Below are 25,146 nucleotides of genomic sequence, written 5' to 3'. Positions count from 1 at the left end.
TATAATATTTGCGCTGCATGGCAGTTGGAGCTTTGGCAACCCCGCACTTGTCATTTCGCATTCAGCCTGTCTATTAATGCAATACATTATTGTGTGTGTTTGTGAAGACACTAAACATGTCGTTATAACAATGACATTTTTGTTTATTGTGCTTTTTTGCGACATATTTTTTTTTCATAGTCAATGCGTCAATTTTAATAAAAGCTTTATACCTGTCAATTGTCTTGATGGACTGCGAAGAGGTGATAATATTATTAAGCCTGACTCATAATTCATTGAACTTACAATAGGTATATTTTTCATTTATAAAATATTATAATTAGTTCTACAATTTGCTTATATCAATTCAACTCTTATAGTAATTTACTCAATTTCCCTATATCATAATGTGCATTTTATTTTAATTATTTGTGTCTATAAATTGTTACGATTTACTCGAGAATTTTAATACTTCCCATAAACGTATCTATATAATTTAATTTATTTAAATATATAATTTATAATAATATAAATAAGTTTGCTAATGGTTTAACAAATATGGTTATAACTTTCGAACTAGTTTTTTATTTAAAAATTTAAATTAGTTTGAAAGTTATAAACATTTTTGCTATTGAAATAATAGTTTTTATTACTATTTTTTCTGTAGTTACGTATAATTATCTGAAATTAGAGCCTCACTAAACTGTTACTGTGTCAATCGATTTATTGATGATGTTAATACCTAGTAGCTCGCTTATATGAATCAATCTACAAGTTAATGTACGAAATAAAATACTGTAGAACTATTTATTTAATAATTGTAAAATTTCCGTTGCTGTATTATAAGCATTATAATACTGCAACAGAAAATAACTCAAATGAAAAATATCCAAAAAACACCGAATACGTTACAATTGGGTTCACCACAATTTGTATACTTGAGCAGCACAGGTAGTCGTTTTTTCTCTCAATATACTCAAAATCCATGGTCCGTTATACGCTTTTATTTCGTTTCGAAATGTAAAACAAGAAGACGCTTCTTAAAAAAACGCATTTGAAAAACATCTGTAAATAAAATGTTTATCGGCCGTATCTACTATGACCGAAATTCGTAGAATTCTTTCGCTGAACAAAACAAAATATTGAATAGGCCCACCTTTTATTATCGTTTAACGCTTATCTCAAAAACAGGCGTAAATCCGCATAAAACAAAAGCCGATAAGGATCCGATCTTTGTACATGTAAAATTCGTTCCAAACATTATGTATACTTTTTAAAATATCCCATCAATTTTGCTGAAGTAATTCAATTGCAGCTGGTCTTAATTGTGATGATTGAAAATATCTGAAATGATGTCAATGATCAATAAACACAATATGCATATTTTATAGAAATCATAAATTTAACGTTTATGAAAGTAATGAATGTTTAATATAAATAATAATTCATTTTTAATTAAATAATGTTTTACGGTCAATTAAATGATTTTTAAATATATTAATATCGGTAAAAACGGAGAAAAAATTACGAATATATTCATATGTTTAATTCATTTTTTATTCAATATTCAAATAACGCGCTATTTAAGCTCATAAAATATCCTATATGTATTAAAAAAATTGCAAATGTAATTAAAGTGTCAGTATCGGACGGCGGTGTCGAATGCGGAAGAGTTCAGGTTAATAAAAATTGTGTACAATTCGAAATAAATTTTTTTCCCAGTTCTCAGATTTCTACTGGGTTTTTATTATATCATATTTTTATCACAATACCTTTTTAAATATGAATGTGTGAATTTGTGTCGAAATGAGTATTTTTCTCTTTATCTTGTTAGGTAAACAAACGTTTTTCTCTTAATCGTTCTCCCACAGACGAATTGGATGAATGAGAAAATGAATTAGGCCGTATTGTCAAACACCGCCCCCTCTAATAAAACATGAGTATTTCTTCCGGGCGGTTTTCTGTAAACGAAACCATTGTTGTTGCTTCCTGATTTTTTGACGATAGCATAATACAAAATATAAGTACAAAACTTAATGCTTAGTGGTAACAGTTTTATTTATAGTGAAGGTAACGAGCGCTTTTTTGCGCTCTCCTATTCGGCTTAGATATGCTTCATTTGATTCTCATTTATTGTAAGTCGTTATATTGTTATATAAAGTCTTAATATAAACGCTAGATAACAGAGCGTTTCCACCGCAACGTCGACGGCACGATTTTATTGCTTTTGATAAGAAATTATGAATTTGATCTGAAAAATGGAAACGAATTATTAAAAAAACAACTATTTACTAGACAACTTTTGCAACCTCGCACTTGTCATTTCGCATTCAATATGTTTGTCAATGTAATACTTTTTTAAATGTCCGTTGAGGAGATGCTTTTATGTCGTTACCGAGCGTTTTCACATGATTTTATTGCTTTTGACGTGGATTTTTGACTTCTGAGAAGTGATAATTATTGTTTTTTAGTTCACCTATTGGTCAAAATTCGGTTTAGATATGCTTCCATACAATTCTCACTTATTATAAGCCGTAATATTTCTAATGCACAGTCTAGTGACAGTGCCATACCGCATTTCTGCTGAAACTTTCGTGGCCAACTGTTTATGCGGCGTTTCCTGTTATCATATTAAACTGCACTGTTCAAGGCGCGTTCCATAACGCTCAGATTAGTGCAATTTATATATGTGTATAGTTTCCATGAAACGATAACCGTTTATGTTACAATTTTCCATTGTTCGAACTATATTTGTCTCTATTTTTAATTGCAGATTCGCAGTATCCACCCGTCCAATCTAATCTCGCAAAGTAACTGCAGTTGACAATTCCGGTGAGTAACTAATATTTTTTTTTATTATTAGAAATATGGTAAATGTTTTCTTATATATGTACATTCGTACATTAAAACCGGTTATGAATACATTATAGTACAAAACGGCCGTTTTGTATCGTAAATAATGATTAACAATGATATTACATTTATCGCCCGCAGCAATTTTATAGTATGTATGTGTGTTAAGGACCTATTATGTTTTGAAGAGTTTAGGAATGCATCTGACACGGGCTTTGTTTATGTCAGGTTATTGTCATTGCTTGATTCATTTCTCACTGTTGACATTCTTCTGTAGGATTGTTTTGCTGCTTTGAGTCACTCCAATGGCGCCCATTCGCTTTTGTGATCGGAAGCGTTTAAATTAAAAAAAATAAACTGCATTATTTTTAGGTAGCTATTTTCACAATATTACAAAATGGTATTTTTCAACATCATAACACAATTTCAATTTTTAGAGGCGAACACTATTTATTAATAGCACAAAAGCTTCATTCCACTGTAAATACATATGTACAAATCACTATTCAACAGATTTCAATACAGATGTAGCTAATGCTTCTGTTATTTGTATAAATATCACGTTTATGAAATATTACTATGTAGTATAATAAGTATTTTTCGAACAATTGAAAAAATACTTTACAGCATTATGAATTCTACTGAAAAAAGTTGTTCAGGACTAAGTAATTTTAGGTAGTAGCGAATAGACTCGTTACTGCTTATAAAACAATTTTATCGGGAGAGTAGTAGGAGATGATAAATGAACGGTTGTTCTCGTTCAGTTGTATTATGGTACAGAATAGTTCAAAAATTTTATTGATACATAAAGGTGTTTTCTTAAAAAAAATATTTTTAGATTTGGCAACGCTTTTGCCAGCTGACAGCTGATTTGTGCTCAGTTTGGTTTGCCATTTCACCATCAATAGAACTACACCAGAATAACGCCTGCAAATTGTGCAAATTTATTTCAAAAATCGTGGTTCAGTTCGTGCGCTAAGTCCATTTTCCGGTCGACATAAACGTCCATCCGAGCAAGTAATTTGAATAATTATGGATCATGGATCGTTTTCGTACCACGCATACTCTAATTGATAATACGCATCCGCAGAGACGTCGTACAGTGCGCACGGAATAAGTTGTTTCGTCTCAGACTAGTAACTCTGAGGTTGCGTGTTAAAGCCTCGGCGGCGGCACTCGAATTTTTACTTATAAAAATGCGCTATTATTAAAAACATCATTGTTCAAAAATGACATCTATTGGTTATAAATTATATTACATATAATAATTTATAATTAATATCAGACTTTCAGTCTGGTGGTTAATACTTACTTGTAAGTATTCATTATATCTAAATCGATGATCCCCAAAAATATAATATACACTTTGGTTCATGAATAACGCAAGAAATAATACTCATTTTATATAAATATGCTTACTAATTATTTCATAATTTATTTGTAACTATAATTAAATAACTTAATGTAATATTAATAGTAGATATATATTGTAGATACCTATATATGTATATACAGTCCTTAATTTTTAGGCAGTTCACAAATATTTAGGATTAGATCAATTAAATGAATACACATAGAAAATTTTCGATTAACTTATACTGGTTTTTATAATAATGTATCGCTTAAGACTAGTAAATTGCCCACTCACATGTCACGAGTCATTATTGTGGGGGTAATACATTCCAAGAATAACATACACATATATTAGTTTTCCTGACTTAATTCTAAAACACAAAAACATAATCATACAATTTTTTTTATAACTTTTTTATTGTTCTTAAGTTGTTTTTACTTCTAATACGTGTTGTATTTGTGGATATTATTCGCAGAAGTTAAATTTTATAATCCAATTATTGTTATATTATATATACATGTATGTATATATATATTATATTATAATCAACCTTGACATTTATCGCGGAGCTTAACGTATTTATGAAAGCTGAAACTGAAGTGATCGATCGTTTTACTTATTATTATTTTTTTTAATCGGACGAATCGAACTTATAAGCTAAAATTAAAGGCAAATCTGTGCTGTATCTACGTGCATTATGTAGTGTGTATATTTTTTAGTTAATTTTCGTCGCTTAGTGTAGCGTGATCGTGTGTGTTCACATTTTATATAAATTTGTTTATTTTAATTATGGTTATTAGTTTGCGCAGTTTTAAATGTAAGTTTGATTTATTAAAAGTTTGCATAGTTAACGAAGAGTACAGAAACTTTAGCTTACGCATTATATGTGTGTACTAGCTAATACAATCGCTGATCGGGACTTAGATTGTTCGGTCAAAATTGAAAAAGTGACTCGATCGCGTGATCACCACTACACCTTGACTTGGCTGCGCACGTGGATCGTAAATTATGCACATGACACAGTATCGATCCGAGGAACCGTAGCCGAATCGCAGAAGTGGAGTACGAAATCAACATTTGCACACTTAAGTGAAGAGTGCGCGTGTGAAAAGCTCCAAGTGTATTATGACATACATATATAATATGACAACAATAACAGCACACCTGCAACGATCGATACTTAATAGGTGGAGCTTAACGAGGCGTGCAGGGGTCTGGAAACGCGGCCCGCTGCCTGCACGTGACGTTAAACAGGGGGAGAAGGAAAACTAGTCAGTTGAACGAAACTCATCGCGGACAAAGGAGAGTAGTACGGGGTTGTACGAGATTGACAAAGACCCATGAATGGGTCGATAATGCGTAGTTGGATTGCATGCAGCTGAACTACAATGGATAATTGCAGTTGATAGAGGGATGTACTATGCTGGTACTGATTCTAAGACTGAAAGCTGTAAAAAATGAGACGCCGAAACGAGCGCCATTGTCACTAGGATTCCCAATGAGCAAAAACCTCAAGATGGATTTCGGACGTCGTAGCTGGATCAGGGTTGACGTGAAGAGGGAAGCGGCTGATTTCTCGGTCTTTTCAGTCTCTGTTGACGGTTGGTATTGCTCTACTTGATGAGAGTTTGGATGGATTTTCTCGTGTTTAAAATTGGGGGCTATCAAGTAATAATTATTGATAAAGTGTAATTTAGTTATAATAAGTATTTTAAGGTTTGTTTTCTTTAAAATCGGCGTATATCTGTGTGATTTCGAAGCACTATATTCTGCTTTCATGATTTAGAAAACTGCTACTGATAAAGTAGAAAAATTACCTTTTCGATTGTTTATTTTTTAAGAAGTAAATTTAAAAAATCAACAAGTCATTTCACATATAATTAATTTCTTTATATATTTTTAAGAACCATTAAATAATTCGAAATTTAAAGCGCGAAATTACGAGTGCAAAGTGCGAGTTTATGAGCGCTTTTTTCTAAACAGCCTTATGTATGGTTTGATACTTACGCTTTATTCAGCATTCGCACCCTTCGATATCGGTAATAGCCGCGTAAAGGACGAGACTTTTATGCAATTAGTTTGTCAAAAGTCTTACACTAATGCGAGATGAACACACTTAGCCAAACAGAAAGGAAAGTCAATTTAAATATACTTTTAATACATAAATCGAGCGAACTTTGCGGTCGCGCGTTTTTATATATACTTCATACCAAAAAAATATTAAATTTAAATTTAATTAGAATGCACTCTCTACATTTTGTAATTCGCAATAATTTTACTATTTACGTATGCATGTTTATTCTTGAACCAGATTTGAAATTTTGTAGCTGGTTTGACATTAAGTGAAAAGCGGCTGATTCCTCGGTTATCTTAAAGTCATATTGGTGGACACTCGGCGTAGCTCCGCTTGGTGTGAGTTCAGTTGAAATCTTGTGTGTTCTAAGTTGAAAGCAAAGTATTAAATTATGATAAGTGGAAGTTTTAGTTTAAAGATCCAAGTGGAAGTGTAGTGTAGTCCTTCGTTCTCCTTACTCTTGCCGTCTGGTCAATGCCATGCCTTAGGGAAGAAACAGACTTTTATTACAGACATATATTGAACTTACTCCATCGATTATTAAATCAATTAAAATTAAAAATAAAATGAGAACGCAATGGAAAAACAACTAAACCTCCGCAATTATAAATATAATAAACAAACTGATTCGAGATAAAATTCTGTCGCGTAAACTTGAAATGCTAAAACCAGCAGATAATTCATTATGGAAAGTAACTGAATCGCTTAAAAATAAACACACATAAACAAGGTATGTTAGCTGACGCTTTTTGATTAAAAACTCATTAAAAATTTTAAACACTAAAAGTAAATAGATCGATAAGAAAAATAGAAGCATCCGCGGTAGATAAGGATTTAATTCGCAAAATAAGCTCACGGAAAAACTTGAAAAATAAAAAAGTCCTGGAATTGACAAATTAGATAACACGTTGATTAAACACCTTCCCAGAATTTGCATTCATTATTAAATAAACTTCTTCAATGCCTGCATATATGTTTGGGTATTTCCCAACCATTGGGAAAACCTCTAAAATTCATCCGATATGAATAACAAAAAGATCTTACAATTCCCCCTATCATTTTATTACCGTTATTTAGTAAAATATTTTGTTTTGCATATTTCATAAAATACAAGAAGTTTAACTATCATGAAAATAATTAATAATTAATTAATTTTTTTTTCTAATAATTATTTTTTAATTAAAAAATATAATATTGGTGCGCTCTAATCCGCCCAAATAGGCGATTGGTACGTGCGCTTGTACAAATAAACTGCTTCTATAGAATATACTTTTCATATGCTTTTAACAAGTACATAGTTTAGTTTTTCATTCAAGAGCAAAATAATATACAAATTGGATAGTGTATAGTAATGTTAATGACGATAAATATTAAGTGTATTTAACTAAGGGCTCTCTTTATATTAAACAACACAAAGAAAGACCTTATTTAACCAATGTAAGCGATAGTTTTTTATGAATATTTCGTAACAATTTGCTCAATAAAAACAAAGCATAGCGTTGCGGTAGCTTAGCATTTCTATTTGGTTGACTGTGTGTGATTTAGTTCAAGTGTTGAAGTTAGACATTTATAGCAAATGAGGAAAAAGTCAGATGCGGGATAACACACTAGAGCCTAAAATTAAACCATAGGAGATTTTTTTAAATCTTAACGATGTTTGGTCGGTTGTAGGTTTAGAAATGATAATTCTACTCTTTCTATATATGACATATATTATATCTAATATAAACATGCTGTATTTCGCACTTAACTAGCGCTATTTCCTCTCATTTCCCTTGCCTTTCTAGTCCAAATTCGCAAAAAAATTGAATGCCGCCCAGTCCAAAGTTCGCCTTCTTAATTTTTTTTGGGTCAACCCTGACCGATACGTATTATTATAACGTGTATAATACACTAAATAGGAAGTTCAACAACACCGGAAGTCCATATCCTGAGACGTATCTCGGCAACCACCCACTCTATGTGTAATGCTAGTAGCGAGGTCACTTTTTTAATATTTAGGTTTTGATCGATATCGTCATTAGGCACGCATGTTTGTCATTTTTACGTGACACTAAAGGAATTCGGCGCGTGAGTAATTGTTTTATTTTTCCGTTTTATTGTTTGAGTAGTTTTGCGAAATTGGCACTATATTCACGGAAAACAATCAAAACAATGGCGCTTGATTTGCAGGAAAAACAAGCAGACGTCTGGGTTATGTAACGAGGCAGACGTGCAAGTGTATTTCAGCCAGTGGACAATTGTCGCGGTTTGTCGCTGGTCGTGTTATTATAATACCTAGGTATGTATCGTATTTTGTACTATGTGGTGTAGTTGTGCGAAGGACGAGGTATCACTGTTACAGTAATTTATAAATGTCACGATAATACACGTCGAGTTTAAATAGTCGATTGTGTAAAGTCGTCTAATGCCTTTCGAAATTTCCAACACCATTTTTTTCCTTCAACTTATTAATAAATTGCCTTATATTCAAATTGGTCATTTTTGAGAAAAATCGTGTGGGCTTACCCAATTGAATAATTTGTACAGGATGAAGCAGAAAAGAACGACCTCATTGTGTTTGCCAGTGAGTGTGCAGTGAAGGAAACTTCCATTTTTAACAAACATTATTTAATGATATATAATTATTTATACTTTTCTTTCCGCAGAGGTTATTGTTGTTTTCTCAATCGAATCTAATAATAATCACTGTTAAACATCTAAAATGTAGTTATTGAATTGTTATGATGGCCATTATACAAACAATAAATATGCAATTACATATTTGAAAATAAATAAATAAAAAAGCAGTTATGGTGCACACCTAAAATAGATGACCACCGTCCTACATAATTTTTGTTCAGCTCCTCATAGCTATCGTCGAAAAATTCCTTGTGTTTTGGAAGTTCGTTAAGAAGCTTGAGTGAAAAAAAGAATGACTCCTGGCCGCATCGGGCAAGGATAAGGGACGCGATCACGACTCCTCTCTAGCACATTGTCTCTAAATTTTTATTGATTTTTTATGATCGCGTCAATTTTTTATCGTGTTTTTTTGATCGATTATTGTTTTATTGTTGCTCCAAACTTTTCATGTATATATTAGTATGTATAATATACATAAACATTTTTTTTGATTTTACAGATTTAAATACACAGATGTAACACAGAACACATGTGTTACATTTTTCTCTTTCGTCGGTATTAACAGAATGTTCATGTATTACTAATATATACAAAAGTGCTACCTCACAAAGGCAGTGCTGCATGGGTTGCTATTAGGGGTTTCAATAGAATATTCGAATTATTCGCCCGATTTTCAATTATTTGAATATTCGAATATTCGTACTTGAATGAAATTTGAAAAAATCTTATATAAGATCGTATACTTGAGTAACACATGTATTCGATTTCTCTCTCAATATAACTGAGTGACTAGTGCCGCTCCAAAATCCACGGTCCTTAATGTGCCTTGATTTTGTTTCGTAATGCGAGTCAATGAGACGCTTCTTCATAACAAAAAAATGTTTTTACGTCTTCGAAAAATATTTGTGAATATAATATTTATGACCGAAATTCGTAGAATTCTTTCGTTGAACGAAACAAAATATTAGAAAGCCCACAATTTATTTTCGTTTAACGCTTATCTCAAAAATAGGTGTGCGTCACAATTTTTTGTTCTGTATGGAACAAAATATTTTTGTGACTACTGCCCATTTCTTTACATTTAGTATCGTAAATATTATACTATTCAAGGGTCTTGCTTTACACTTTACATTGGCGCTATTACAATTAACTTTGCCTTAAATCATTTTTTTGTTCCAATTAAAGCAGCTGTTTCATCACTAGTTACACCTACACAGTTTTCCCATAAAATATTGTTTGTATCAAAGTAATGATTTACCGTTAAGAAGATGTCTCCACCTGTAATTTAATGGACGTCTCAAACCTGTTCAGATGGCAGGTTGCAACTTGTTCTAAAAAACTATTGCATCGGTCATAAAAGTCGAGGTAAAAACAGACTTATCCAATTTCACCCCCAGATTGTCGGAACTGGTCGTGACAGCAATAAGTGGGCGAGCACTAAGTCTCTCTCACGGAAAAACAAGTACCCTTTCATATTTAGAATGTTACTTTTATGAAACAAAACATGATGGTGGCCCGCAGGATTCCACATTTTGAGTTTAGTGGTCCGTGAGTTCCGAAAGATTGGCGACCGCTGAGCTGTATCGTAAGGTCAGATTGTCTATTGCGATCGGGAGCTGAATATGATTCATCATAGACGAAATAAAAGTACTCCGCGAAAGCATCAGCGATATCTTTAAAGCCATTTTCAAGTTTTTCCATCGTGATGCATCACTGTCGGTCCGATTGTGCTCACCGCTTTATTTATTTAAACATTCAACACTATATACAAATTACAAAGCTTGATGTTTTAGCTGACCTGTTTGCGATTTTGTTGTATTAAAACCATTCAGTTCGCAATTTAATAGCTGTTTGTCAGTCCGGATCGTTTTTTCAGCCAATTACACTTATCATCCACATGGATTCAAAGAATTTCAAATATCAAATGGGCAACTGTTAGCTTCGTTGATTAGGTGCAATAAACGAGCTACAACTGGCGTTATTGGAATACTCAAAAGAAAACATTTGTTTTTCACAGATTTTTGAAAGCATAGAGAAACACGTTTGTTTAAGCATAATTTAAAAAGGTCATTCTGGAAGATTTCAAATGCACGCACAAATCGTGTCGACAGTGATAAATCGCGGTGGACATACTTTGCATGGCTATAAGGATATCGCTGACACTTTCTCGTCTATGACAAATCATTTTCAGCTCCCGATCGCAATGAAGACAATCCAAACCTTACAATATAGCTGGTTATCCGTTTTAGCCGTAAATAATGTCAACATTTTCTATATAAAGTACGGTTTTTGGGAAGCTCTAAAGAACCAGATGGTATATCTCATTGCTACTAAAGATATTTTTCAATAATTTTATCCTGATTTGTGGAAATCCACAAAAAAAACAGAAACACTGTTTTCGTCAGCGTCGTTCCAAGGTCATGAATGCCTCTCAAAGACGGTAATAAAATCCCTCAATTCTCAACTCCAAGCCCAGTTAGCATAAACCTGATATCAAAAAGCATATATTATATCATACATATAAATATTTATAATATGCTGACAACCTGTGTGTTTCAGAGTATTTGCACAAATGCGGATTCTTCGTCTTTACAAAAAAAAAACCGCTAAATGTTTCACATCTCCATGCTCGACCGAATTCGAGATTGTGTTAACGCAAATAACGAAGAAACATACACTTATAGTCAACCCATTGGATACAATCCATAGGCGCGTTACCCAAATTTCGTCACCGAGCTAGCAAGTAGCGTTTTTTAACATTGTAGCCAAACAATCCCAAACAAAATTCACCTGCTTTAATGGGCCAGACAGTATAATGTGTAAGTGGTGTATATAAGTCGGTGAATAATATCTGAAAAACCTGGGTTCGAACCCCATATAGATCCTAGTGTTTTTCAATTTATATTATATAATTATTATTATGATCGATCATCGCGGATTAGGTTTTCCTAATATTTCATAAACTCACGGATGATTATCGTGAATAATTGTTTAAATAAATCGAGTTGGATCGTGCATCGTGATTTTTATTAATTTTTAGCTGTAATAATAATTTGTAATTAATAAAATACAAGTCACTGATTTTAGTATAGTATATATGCCAGGCGCTGCCTTAAAGTTTACATTCAAAACATCCTCTTCCGAGCTTCTTTCAGAGCAGCTTCTGATTTTGAACTCGAATTAAGTGCAGAATCTACCGAATATAAATAAATTAATACATTTCAACTGCATTGAATGTCGCAATTATTGCTCTTGTCAATCGTTGTAGGTAATTATATAAAATAATACTCATAATCACTTCTTAAACACACCCACGAAATTAAAAATTAAAAGTGAAACTTCCAGATGGTTACATTCGTAGATTGTTAACAAAATGGTAAAAATAACAATAGTAATTTTGTCGCAGGGTAGTACACATTGTCAATCGCGCATCCTTTCCAAACAAAGTCAAATTTTTCTGGGTGCTTGCGAGTAATTAACTCCCTGGAACGGATGTTCTAATGGTCGGTCCTTGAAATATTAACAATTATTAACGCAATTATTTAATCCCGAGCTCTCTCTTCCATTGTTGGCCTTTCTTTCGAGACGAATTGACCTCAAAATTAATTGTGCGGCTGCTTTGAACCTCCACATATCACTTAACAATTTAATAATGTTTTTTTTAACATTTTGGATCATACCTTCAACCATTGTTAAAATACTCAAATTAACATATTGTAACTCGTTGTTGTGCGGAGCTGCTAAGGCGTGGCTAACTATTCTATTTATTATGTTTTGAAGTGGTTCTTAAATTTCATAATTAACGAAATTTATGTAAAATTAAAAAGACATGCGTGTGAAAACGCAACAAAACAAGGATGAAATGTATTTTAATTGCTCGAATTGTATAATAACACGCAACCTATATTACTATAATATCTTTTATATTCTTTAAAGTTCACATGTGGCATGCAATTTTTTTATTTATTTATATTCATATACATATAATAAAATAATATAAACACACGATTCAGTCGTCATTTTTTGCCACCCAACATCTGGTCTTTAGTCTCCTCTGCCACTTTTGCAACGCGTTGCATCGCATCTTGCGCGGAATCAGCCAAATTCTTAGACATGTAACACACAGTTCCTGCCAATGACTTCACGGCCACTTCAGTGTCTTCTTTTAACGTTTGCGTTACGCTTTGCAGTCTATCTCGCATGGTTTTTGCCGCTCCTTCGGCCTCCACCGCCACTCTCCGCGACGTCTCCTGCAGCCTCTCGGACATTCTTGCTTTGGTGACACTCACTGATTCGTCGATCAGCTTTCTGGTATCTCCCATCCTTTCGCTCATACCTTTAGCGACTTCTTCAGCTTCAAGCGCCACTCTCTTCGAAGTCTCTTGCAGTCTCTCGGTCATTTTTGTTTTAGTGACACTTACTGATTCGTCGATCAGTTTCTTAGTATCTTCAATCCTTTCGCTCATACCTTTAGCGACCTCCCCCGCCTCGAGCGCTACTCTCTTCGAAGTCTCCTGCAAACTCTCCGACATAGATTTCATCGCCGAGTCCGACTTTTCGTCGATTAATTTCTTCGTATCCTCCATCCTTTCGCTCATCTTCCTGCTCACTTCTCCGGCTGTCTCTTTAGCGGCTCTCGCAGTCTCTTCGGCCTTTTCCTTGGCTATTTCCACCACAAAACCTGCGTTTTCTTTGGTACTTTGCAACAACTCCGCTGATTTTAATCTAACCATTGAAACGCTGCCTTCCAATCGATTCTTCAGGTCCTTAGACATAGCTTCCATCGGACTGGCGTCGTTGTCCTTGCTCATGATATCTTTGGCGTTCCTTTTGTCCAACAATGGCGTTGTTGTCGATTGGCTTCGGCGAAGGCGTACTGACACACCAATTGACACGGTCAACTAATCAAGTTTCTTCAATTAGAACGACAGGGTGCCAAGTAGTTAATGGCGCGTTGCCATCCTCTTTAGTTGCAGGAAATAAATACCGGCGATCTTATTCTTATCTTTTTTGTCTCTATTTTTTTTACAAAATATGTTAAGCAATTCAAAGTCACGATTGTTTACAGAATAATAATAATAATAAAATACAGCTGCTTCAAAAATTCAAAGTCAAAGTAATTGGGTCAAGGTGTAGTCCCCTGATTTTTTCAGCCAATACTATTTGTGAATTGCACAATTCATTTAAGAGATAGTAAATAGATTTTGCAATGTTTATGAAATGTTTCGACAAATATACATACGTACTTTACATACATGTTTTTATTTTTTAACAAGAATATGTATTCTGTTCAATGGTAGATGAAACCATTTTAACATTTTTTAAATAAAACATTGATTCAAATTTGCGGTTCCTCTTAAAATGATTGAATATTTTTAATTATACTTTTAAAATTGTATTTAATATGTATAATATAGAGAAAACAAATTAATACATTACCATATCAAAAATTCCTCAAGGTTCGAAGCTCGACTTATTAACGATATTAATAAATTTATATATAATTCAAAATTCTTACTTTTCGCTGAAAATTTTAATGTATTATTTTGTGAGGGACCGATTTGTTTTGCCAACAAAACTAAGCAGGATTCTAGTGCTGAGGTGACGGTGGCGAGGGCAACATTTATTTGAGGGAGCGCTACGGCCGGCGGGTCCTCGTCCGCCGGACCAATCGTATCATTACTATTATAATAACTTTAATAAATATTACTGCAGCGGCCAAATATATAACTAATTGCCACCAATTATCACATATTCCTTTGAATATATTATATTCAATATTGTAAAAATATATACGTGTGGTCATCCACTAATATATTAATATTAAGCATAAAAAAAATATCACCAAAAATCTCAATACCACTTTAATTTAATTTTAAAATGAACAACAACGTGCTTTATCGCACGGAAGTGGTAACTGATTTGGGCGTACTATTTAAAGAGGTCTAAATATTGATTAAACATATAGAAAACTTTTGCAAAAAGGCCTCAAAAGTTGTTGAAATTTGTCTTGCGATACAATTGATGAGCTTGGGAGGCACTTGGTGTCTCTTGAATAATCATTGAGCATGCTTCTCTAGTATAGTAACCAAATAATGTTTCTCAAATAGATATTATTCATTTTTATTCCATACAAAATTCATACAATGTATGCTAGAATATGATTCCCTCTTGAAGTGTTAACGAATTTATTTTAGAAAGCACTTCTTCGAGTTGATTTATTAATCAAACCAGACTTTTTATTTTTGTTTAAAACATAACGGTAGATTCTAAATCAGTACATTTGATAATGTAGCTAGAATAAATTCAAAACTGATCTATGTTTTGTTTTGCTTAAGAAAAGTCCATCGGTTTTAATGCACTAATGTAACCGTTAACCCTTTAATGTCCTTTGTCCACACATATTGGACATCTGTTTTTTATTGGCAGCTCCTATTTTCATAACGTCTGGAATTTTTTTCAAAAGTTATTTAAAATTATATCTCAAATTAATAAATATTTTATTTATTTATTATATAAATATATCTATATAAAATAATTAAAAAAAAAAAAAAAATTAATAAAACAATTCTCATTAATAATAAACTTTTATAATCTAATAAAATTAATATGTATTAGTACTTTTCTTGAATTTATTGTTTTTGACGTGTATTTTTGACTTCTGAGAAGGGACAATTTTTTTGCGCTTTCCTATTAATCAAAAGTCGTAATATTGTTATAAAAAATCCTAATATGAATCGCTAGATATCCGAGCGTTTCCATTGCGACGGCACGATTTTATTGCTTTTGGCGTGGATTTTTGTCTTCTGAGAAGGAATAGTTATTTTTTGTTTAAATTCGTTTTAGACATGCTTCATGCGATTCCCACTAATTGTAAGTCGTAATAATGTTATAAAAAGATTTAATATGATCGCTGGATAACGGATTGATTTTAACGTGGGTTCTAAACAGGGACGCCCACTTGAATTTGGCTAGAAAACTGCATGTCATTCAATGAAATACTCTGATTCTGAATCAAGTCGAAATAATTAATAACGACGAATATATTCATTCAAAATGGCTTGGACTTAGGGCAACACTTTAGACTACGAAGGGTTAACGGACATCCGTGCGGATACGCATACTATTCAAGGCACACAAATTTTAGTCTTATTCTCGGACTATTAAAACATATTAGCGATCGACATCTTAACACTACCTTTTTTATATGCTAAGATTCAGACTCTTAGATATGTGTACATGAATTGGTACATACGCATGTTTATGTGTACAAAGTTTTTTTGTACATTGTTTGTTTATCACTGGATTATTATTACGTTTTCGGTTTATCCATGCGCAATGGTTCGCATCGTCGAATTCGTCTTGGCCTTCGCCTCTCTGGAGATGCCAAAAAGACTACACACAATAACAATGCCGTGACATGAAAAGGTTGACGATGGCGTCCCCCGTGAAAACTTTGGCACCTGAAGTGTTTTTCTCTCTATGCTGCGAAAATAGATCGCCCGCAAGAGAATCCATCGGGATTTCTCGCATTGTGCGATTTACGTAGTGAATCTTGTGAACTTCAAATATTAATTTCATTGTCTAGTAATGTTTGATTTCATATTTTGATCAATTAATAATATTTTTTTTTTAATGAATTCGTTTTAATGATTTGTTGTTGTTGTTGTTGTTGTGGAAGTCTTTAAAGATTCTTAGATACTATAAGCTTTAGTTTTTTTACATATTTATTTGTATGAATCGTTGTGATTATTTATTTCAAGGAAACGGTTGTGATGAAGAAAAGTGTATAATATGTGGTTTCTGTGTATTAATTAATAATGTAAGATCTGTGTGTAACGCATAAAGTTAGTCGTGCGTAAAATAATACCACTGTGTTAATTATTTATTTACAAATAAGTTTAATATTGTTTGTATGTACATAATAATTTATTTTTAAATATGTATATATTTCAGCACATTGTCTGATTTTATAAAATACAATAATATTATTCTCACGCATTATAATTGATTTCCAAGTCTGTTTTGAAGTGTTATACCTGCACTACGCTCTCTGGAAGTTGTCCGAACCGAAGTTACAACTGAAGTCGGCCGAGACATACGACTTCGAGTAAGCGATCACACTGTCGCAAATTTCATAAGCCGCCTGGACGGCGGCTTCTGTCACGTATAGCCGGCATATTTGCGCGCGATCAAAAAATGTGCCAAATAATAGCAATTTTTAAATTGTCACATTAAAATTATGCTACTAATAATTATAAAAGTTTGTGTGGGGCACTCACCTATACAATATCAGTGAAAACTTTTTAGTCGTAAATATTCAATTTACGCAAAATCTTTGTCGGCTTTTGCAAAATGTCATAAAGCATAAAAATGATACTTCAGAATACGAACACCACATGTGTGACTATCCTAGAACTTGTCGCCATCGATTCTAAAAAAAATTCCTTATGGTGTGACATTTATATAAACCGATCTAGGAAAATACATAAGGATATTCGAAACGATTTTTTTTAACAAAATCAAGTACCACTAATTATTTTTTAATTATTTAATTTTATATGAAAAAACATATAATAACGATATATGTTAGAAGAATATACTATCAAAAATATAATTAATCCCTTTTGGTGCCCTAAAATATTCAAAGATGTCAGTAAGAGTCTGTTGAAGTCCCCGATAAGCATGTGGTATTATAACGTGACCAAGATGCAGGGCTCGTCATGTGTGTTAACCATAGGACGCCTACGCGCATACTGAAATTGAACCGAGCTACGTTCTATCTCAGTTTGCGAAAAACCATATCATTATCTCTCTCACTCTGGTCACTTAACACGCGAGAGAGCGAAAGAGCAGCTCCGACTTCGGTTCCTTTGACTTCTAAGTTGACTGAATTACTCCCACTTTACCTCCTGTTCTTGGTAACATCGGACAACTTCCGAGAGATTTTAGAGCGGGCAGAACCGAACTCGACCGAAGTAACCCACTATATTCTCCGTCCATGGTCAACCTTGGCAACTTCCAGAGAGTGTAGTGCAGGTATTAGTGTTAATAAAAAATAAAGATGGTGCATTAAGAGCCAATTTATTTAATTCCAAAAATGAGTTTTGTATAATAAATTTAATGAAGCATATCTACAACGAATTATTTTCAATAGTTTTATATTTAATGGTATATGTCTTGAATTTAATAAATAATTTATTATTTTAGCTTAATTGTTTCATATTTACTTATATATTTTATTGTAGGATGTATGAAGGTAGATGTCCTATTATTACAGTTTCTTCCTATTTACTCACTTTAATGAGGTAAACTTCCAGAGGGGTGGTAGGCTAATAAAGCGTTTACAATCTAGAAATTAATTAGATATGCATAGAATACCAGGTGTGCCGTTTTACCACAACAACACCACAAGTTATTTATTTGTAGTCGTCAATGTTCTGTTCTTAAACAAATTCATACTCATTCAGGTAACCGCAGAAAATTTATCGTAAATTGATAATTGTAAAGGATCGTCGTTCACAGTTTTTAATTATTGCGGTTGCATTGTTATCGTCGTGACGTCATAATTGTGGTATGTGAAAATGTTTTGCGCGTAACACACGAATGCGGTTCTCTGTATGTGAGATTTTTCTCACTTTGTGTATGTGACGTGAAAATGAAACGAGTTTTTAATTGGGATCTGTGTTATTATGCAACGCGGTCGATGATATGAAAATAATTTCAACAATTGGATAATTAGAGCGGAGTAAACGAACCTTTTGCACTCGTAGCACATATCGGTTATACGTATTAGTAGTGCATATATAGTACTCCCAAGAGCGACATTAAACCCATTAATAGAACACTTGATAGCATAGGTAGAAGCGTTACCTAACCCGAGTTTAGTTAATTACCTCGATATTCATCCGTGAGATTGGGCAAACCTAATCTGCGGTGTTCGATCGGAATTATAATTATAATATTAATTATAATTAGTAATTATGATCTTACAGACACGATAGACGTTTAATAAGGTCGGGATTCGTATGAAATTGCATCATTTGAGCTCGTAATTGTTAAATTGAATTTACGTATTTTTTAATGGCAGCTTTTAAGCAGCCATTAAATATTTTTTTGTTTTTGTTTTGTATTTGTTTTGATAGTTATAATATTATATTTTGTGGTAAATTTACAGAATGAATGCAAAATGTTAGATACAATGGATAGATAATATCATCTATTCATTTTGCTTATTATTTGTAATGAAAACTTTTTGTTCAGATTCAATTGTATCTTGATTATCATTATAACAAATGGTTTCCGCTGCTAATAATATGTATGTAATATGAAGTACTATATAAATTACTAAATTTATTATTAGGAAGAAGCTCTTTTTTTTACGAGTTTTAATTAACTTTTAAAATCTTTTCTCATGGTCATCTACTTAGTTTAGATAATTTGCATGACAACCAAAAATTTAACATACATTTTGCATAATGATTATTAAGTAAATTCAACTAACATTATTATTTTATTTGTGACTATTTTGAGCGGATTAAGAGTATTGCTGACAGATTTGATGAATCTTCCCTTCTGTATTATTATCATTGGTCTTTTGTTTCAACTGTTTTCTGATTTAAAATACAGCTTTGACAATTTGAAGCCAAGATGACTCTTCTGGACCAGATTTAATTTATATTTAAAAGGCTGTGAAATCAAAAGTGCATAATTTTTTTATCTTTTGTTGTAATCTAACATGCGTAAACCCAATGCGTTACAACTGAGTAAATCGGCGAGAGTTCTCCTTGAGGGGCTCGGCTCAGAAAAAATCATAGCAAGAATATAAAAAGCTAGTTGTTTGAGATTAATGTACTGATGTATTTCAGGTATAAGTTCCTTTGGCCCTTTTTCATACATATAAAAAATAAAAGGAGCGGAACATTGCCTTCAAAAGTACCTATTTTCTAGGTACTACTTTCACAATAAACATTATTATTCAAAGGGCTTTTTGAATCGGCTCCGTTTGTGTTAAAATTTTTTTGCAAATTATTGTTGACTTTATTGCTTTTTGAATGTTTAAAAACTATTAGGTATGAAAGGAAATATTCAATAAATGTAAATTAGTAGCAGTAAATTTAGGTATTCGATCTGAATTTTCAATTCGAATACCTTAAACTTACCGCGATCGAATTATTGAACTGATTAAAATAAAATATTTGCCTCTTGAAACAACAAAAACAAAAATTTGTGACGCATAACTGCTTTTCAGATAAGCGTTAAACGATAATATAGGTTAGGGCTTCCCAACATTTTGTTTCGTTCAAAAAACGATTTCTGCGAACTTCGGCCATAGTAGGTACCGCAGAAAAACATTATATACACAAATGAAGCGTATCATTTTCTCGCAATTTTGAAACAAAATAAAGGTACATAAAGGATCATGGATCTTAGAGCGGCACTAGTCACTTGGGTATATTAGAGAAAAGGCGATTACACGTGTTTCTCAAGATAAATAGTATAAACGAATATTCGGTCAATTATCAGAATATTCATATATTAGAAGAATTCTAGTTTTGGGTTCCGAAACGTTTTTGAGAAGCACAATTGCATCCTCTTACAAGAGCCAAGATGTCCGCACCAGCAAACTCGCCTATAGCTGTTGCCATCCGGCTCCTTAATACGCATTGCACATTGATCTTTTTAGTTACGAAGAGCTGATCCCTTCTGCATTTTTTTTTATATATTTTTTTTGTATATAGTAATAATAATATGTATTGTTTTTTACCATCGTTACGCATTGGGGTAACCTGTTAGGTCATAATGGTGGTAATCCAATTTAAATAAATTAGAAACTCTAATGTTCTGTTGTATACCGATGACTTGAAAGCGTTCAAAAGCTTCCAAACATTTTCTAACCCATATTTTGCAGATCTGGATTCCTCTGGATCATGTCGTGTCGTTTTCCAGATCTTAATTACCACTTGAGTTTTCTTATTAGATGTGTAAAAATGATCTAGCTAGAAAAGTAACCACTCAAGACTTCGGAATTACATTCGATGGGAAATGGAAATGCTCTTTACTATATTTGTGCCAAGTTTTCTGGGATGCTTGGCTTTGTTATAGAAACGCGTTTCAGTTTGATAATCCATTAGTGATTAACCTCCTTTATTACACTTTAGTCCGTTTCAATCTTGAATGAGAATCCTTAATTTGAAGTCTGCGATGCCAACTATGAAAGTCTAGATTTATGATATAATATATACTTTTATGTAAGCGAGTTCAATTATTATCATTTCCTCTATCTGAGCACATTTTTATCGTAGAACGTTATACATACTATTCCAATTTATAATTAAACTCGTAATACATAAAGTGCAGGGTTTCACTACCATTTGCTTTCTTTTAATACGTGAGCTTTCCTATAAAGCCCGAGTTTCCCGAGACGTTTATCGCAAACCAGTAACGTTGTTAACCCGCGAAAGTATTACAAAGGTAAACCATTCACGCTCTCATAAAATATATTTAGATTCGTTTTCCCGTGAGGAATTAAGCGTGTATTCAATTTACGGTTTTTTCATCAAATTCTATCGGAAGGGTTCACGGACCTAGGCGCGTGAGCGTGAGGCAACGACGTCCGTCAATTACATTATTATTATATAGGCCTTTTTGTTGTTGTCTCAATCTCGTATTTTTGAGACCTTCGCCACGCAACGTCCGTGACCCTAACCGCGGGAGCATCACGCCGCTGCAGCAACGAAACCAGTTTGGTTTCAGCGTCATTTGTGTCTCTCTCTCGGACCTTATAGTTAGGTGATCGGATTATGGTAGACTGGTTTCGACGGGCGTTGCGTCACTGCAGCCGCGTTGCAATTGTGTAACTTGTAACTACGGAATTCCTGGAGTTAATCAATTTATCTTATGTACGTAGGTACGTATGCGCACGACGAATAGTTTGCGCTCAGAATGTTTTAGATGTATGCCATCGCACGTGACGCACTGATTGCAGCACTCACGTGGAGACGGATGTTCGATCGGCTTCGTGAAATGTGGAGGAATTGCGTTGTTGTCGAGATAAAGATTCATGTGACATTCTTAACAACACACAGGCAATATATTAGACTTTTAAATGTTTCTTAAGATCAGCTTTTATATACACATTTTTAATGTTTCGATTTCTTCAAGTGGTCTAGGAGATCTGGTTGAACTTTTGGATTCAGGTGACTTTTTAGCTAGACCAGGTATGATTCGGTCGAACTGTTTTACTTCAAGTCGGTTCTGGATAAAACTTAACCAGAACTTATTACTATTCACTCTTCTCGTTCACGATCGTCTGACCAATGTAATGATTTAGGGCGAAAAGTAGTTGTTATCGTCTACCGCAAAACGGTGATAATTACGCCGATCCTTTAGTTTTAAATTTTGGCACCGACCGTATCTTTTGTTGCGGTCCATTTTGAAAAGTGCGTTCAAATCCAATTAAACATGCGATTGGTACGCGTATTTGTATTATGGCAATAAATATAAACACGTGTTCTTAGAAAGTCACAAATAAATAAAGCAACTAGTTTTATATGCTTTTTAGTTTATACGACAGATTTCATCTCACGATCAGAGATAATTTAGATGTTCTCGTCCTCCTTTCTTAAAAAAAAACAAAGCAACATCAATATCGAAATAATATAATTTAATTAGTTGTATGCGTTGTCATCGTAATTGTATCTATAATATATTTCCCAATCATCTTATCCGACACAAAAACGGAATAATTTAAAACCCCAAAAATTTATTAGGTTTTTGAATAGATAAGTGACTTTTGGCCCATACTATTTAAGTCATGTGTGCTATACCATCAAATAATATATTATAAAAAATCATTATGCGGTCAAATTGCCCTTGAGATTTTCGTTAATTAAAACAATTTACGGCTACGCGCCCAAAATATAATATTTCCTCACTATTATAAATCATTGAGTACAAAAAATATAATCTAAAATTTAAATTTCACAGGTAAACACACACTTTATTATTTTATTTAAATACGTAATTCTAAGCCAAAAATTCTCGCTACGTAGCCTTTATAATCTTTCTACCCGTTTATTCTAATAGTTTGTTTGTGTCAAATAGTGGCGGAGATAGATACATGGAATCCATTGCTTGCACCACTGCAGTTACCGGTAATAAGGCTCTACTAGTCCAACCCTTCGGGCGGGCACCCAGCTTGTGACGGCCGGGTGAGCGGTTCCCTACCCCCCGTAATAATACATATGTTATTGCAGATATATTAGTTTTTCTCCCGAGCGTTCAGGGAGACGGGCTCTCGTTGGCTAGCCGGCGTTGCAATTGAATTTCGTATCATCCCAGTAATAGCACGACCCCCCATGTCTACGACAGCATGATTGTAGTAACATAAACGAAATAATTTGGTTGTATGTATGTCATTTCTAAAATGCGTACACTGTCAAATTACTTCAGTTACAGGCCACACAAAATAATTTATGTACAGTGTGACTAGTTACTGTATGCTTTCATGGTTCGGTGTTTGTCAAAGTATTAAAAATTAAATACGAAACTAAGTCAATAACTCCTTACCAAACAATAGAAAAATACATTATTTTTATTTGATTCATTTTATTTTTATTTATATAAGTCGGTTACTAATACATGAAAGATCTGTGTATGAAAATTGCGCATATATTAATTGTTATCTGTAATAATTATTAATAACTAATATTATATAAATCAGTCTGATTTCCCACTATTTACTTAGTAGTTATTGATTGTGTTGACCTGGTTGTATCGCATTAGGCTATGTCGCAACTGAAGATTTACATATACATATATAATCTTATGACTGAATTTAATTTCGAAACGCTGTTCTAAATAAAGTGTATCATTGTGTTAATACTCCTGAAGTTACGACAGGGGTTGGGATATGTATATTATTATCCATTAAGGCAGTTCGTATTCATTTGAAAAAAAAATAGTTTATTTATTCAGAAAATTATATCACAGTTAAAGTAAAAAATAGTATCTACTAATATGTTTAACTATTATACTTCTCGTATGAGAAGCAGAATCGATCGATGGAGAAAAGTTCGTAGGCTTAGATTGAGGTGGCTGGAATATGTGGATCGTGAAACTGGAGCATTTGAATAAACATTATTGAAACATCTTCTGTTATCCACATAGGGCTTTTTAGCCATTGATATTAATCGCTATTTCCTAATATTTTGTAGTATATTCGTAATAATATCTCTCCACATTTCGTATGCGATAGGTAATAGTGTAGGTTCATATATAACGCTTTTAAATGTATGTTTTTATCGGCGCCAAAGACTGGTTTAAGTCACATGATAATTATCTATAGACTAGTTTTTCTAGTTGTCAATTTATAAGGTAAAACTAGTAGAATTTTCTTTTTTTTACACATATCATTGAAGAGTGCTCCGGGGTATTTTTTTCAACTTGCATTCGAGTTCTTACAAGTTTATGGCCATAGTAATTCCATGAAAGTATCTCAACAATGTTGGTTTTGTCCACACTGTTATAGATTTATGGCGACTTGAGTAAAATCGATATTTATTGGACAGATTACTGACCTTATGGTTTAATGTTATTTGACAGAGGAGATTCCCCTATTTATATAATTACGCTAATCAGTGTTTCAACACCCAGTCAAAAAAAGGTATGAAGTGCTTGTTGCTGACCAAAACTCATATAATACGAAGGGCGATGATCTTACAAGGCAAAAATATAATTTATAACAACTCAAATCTGTCGGTGACTTTTAAAGGTTTAGTTCATTATTTTAAGAATCTCATTGAAGACAGTGTGTGGATAATCGCGCGGACGACACTAGATCGGATCCATTGGCGGTGGTCGGTTAACGTCGCCGCTAAAATAAAGAGCTAAAAACTAAAATTAGCGCCGCTCGGTGCATCGCCTGGCCATCATCGACGAGCGGCACAAAAGCACAAATCTTTCCAAGGTTTTTTCATCCATCCGACCGATCAATCAACGAGACAATCCAGGTGACGTAACCCTAGTTGCTAGTCATTCAGGTGCATGCATCTGCGCACACAGCACCTTCTATCTAAATATAAACGGAGCGAATGGTAATTGTGACACGTCTTATGTCACCGGGATGACAGTTTTTCCTGAAGATAGATATGTGAAAGCAACGGTTGCATCGTGGCTATTATTAGAGCGTTTTTTTATAATTGATCGTAAACATATGTGAGCCACACACGAACTAGCATTCTGTCGTTAGGTGGGAACACAT

The 25,146-nt window shown here is 33.2% G+C and overlaps 1 protein-coding gene across 2 annotated transcripts in view; it reads left to right on the top strand.

The window, feature by feature from the left end:
• LOC148229158 (beta-1,4-glucuronyltransferase 1-like) overlaps positions 1 to 25,146 on the top strand; it is a 90,387-nt gene that overhangs the window by 18,417 nt on the left and 46,824 nt on the right. The window contains exon 2 of one of the 2 annotated variants that reach the window (XM_088198490.1): positions 2,753 to 2,811. The gene's annotated coding sequence lies outside the window, so the exon portion shown is untranslated. Of the gene's footprint in view, positions 1 to 2,752; positions 2,812 to 8,443; positions 8,542 to 25,146 lie in introns of those variants that run through there. The other variant, XM_088198492.1, reaches the window with a different exon arrangement.

This window comes from Plectrocnemia conspersa, unplaced genomic scaffold, assembly GCF_051122295.1.
Source record: "Plectrocnemia conspersa isolate PC_06_02 unplaced genomic scaffold, ASM5112229v1 ptg000011l, whole genome shotgun sequence".
Lineage (NCBI taxonomy): Eukaryota > Metazoa > Arthropoda > Insecta > Trichoptera > Polycentropodidae > Plectrocnemia > Plectrocnemia conspersa.
The sequence above is the reverse complement of the archived record's forward strand: the minus strand, read 5'-3'. Positions and strand labels throughout refer to the sequence as shown.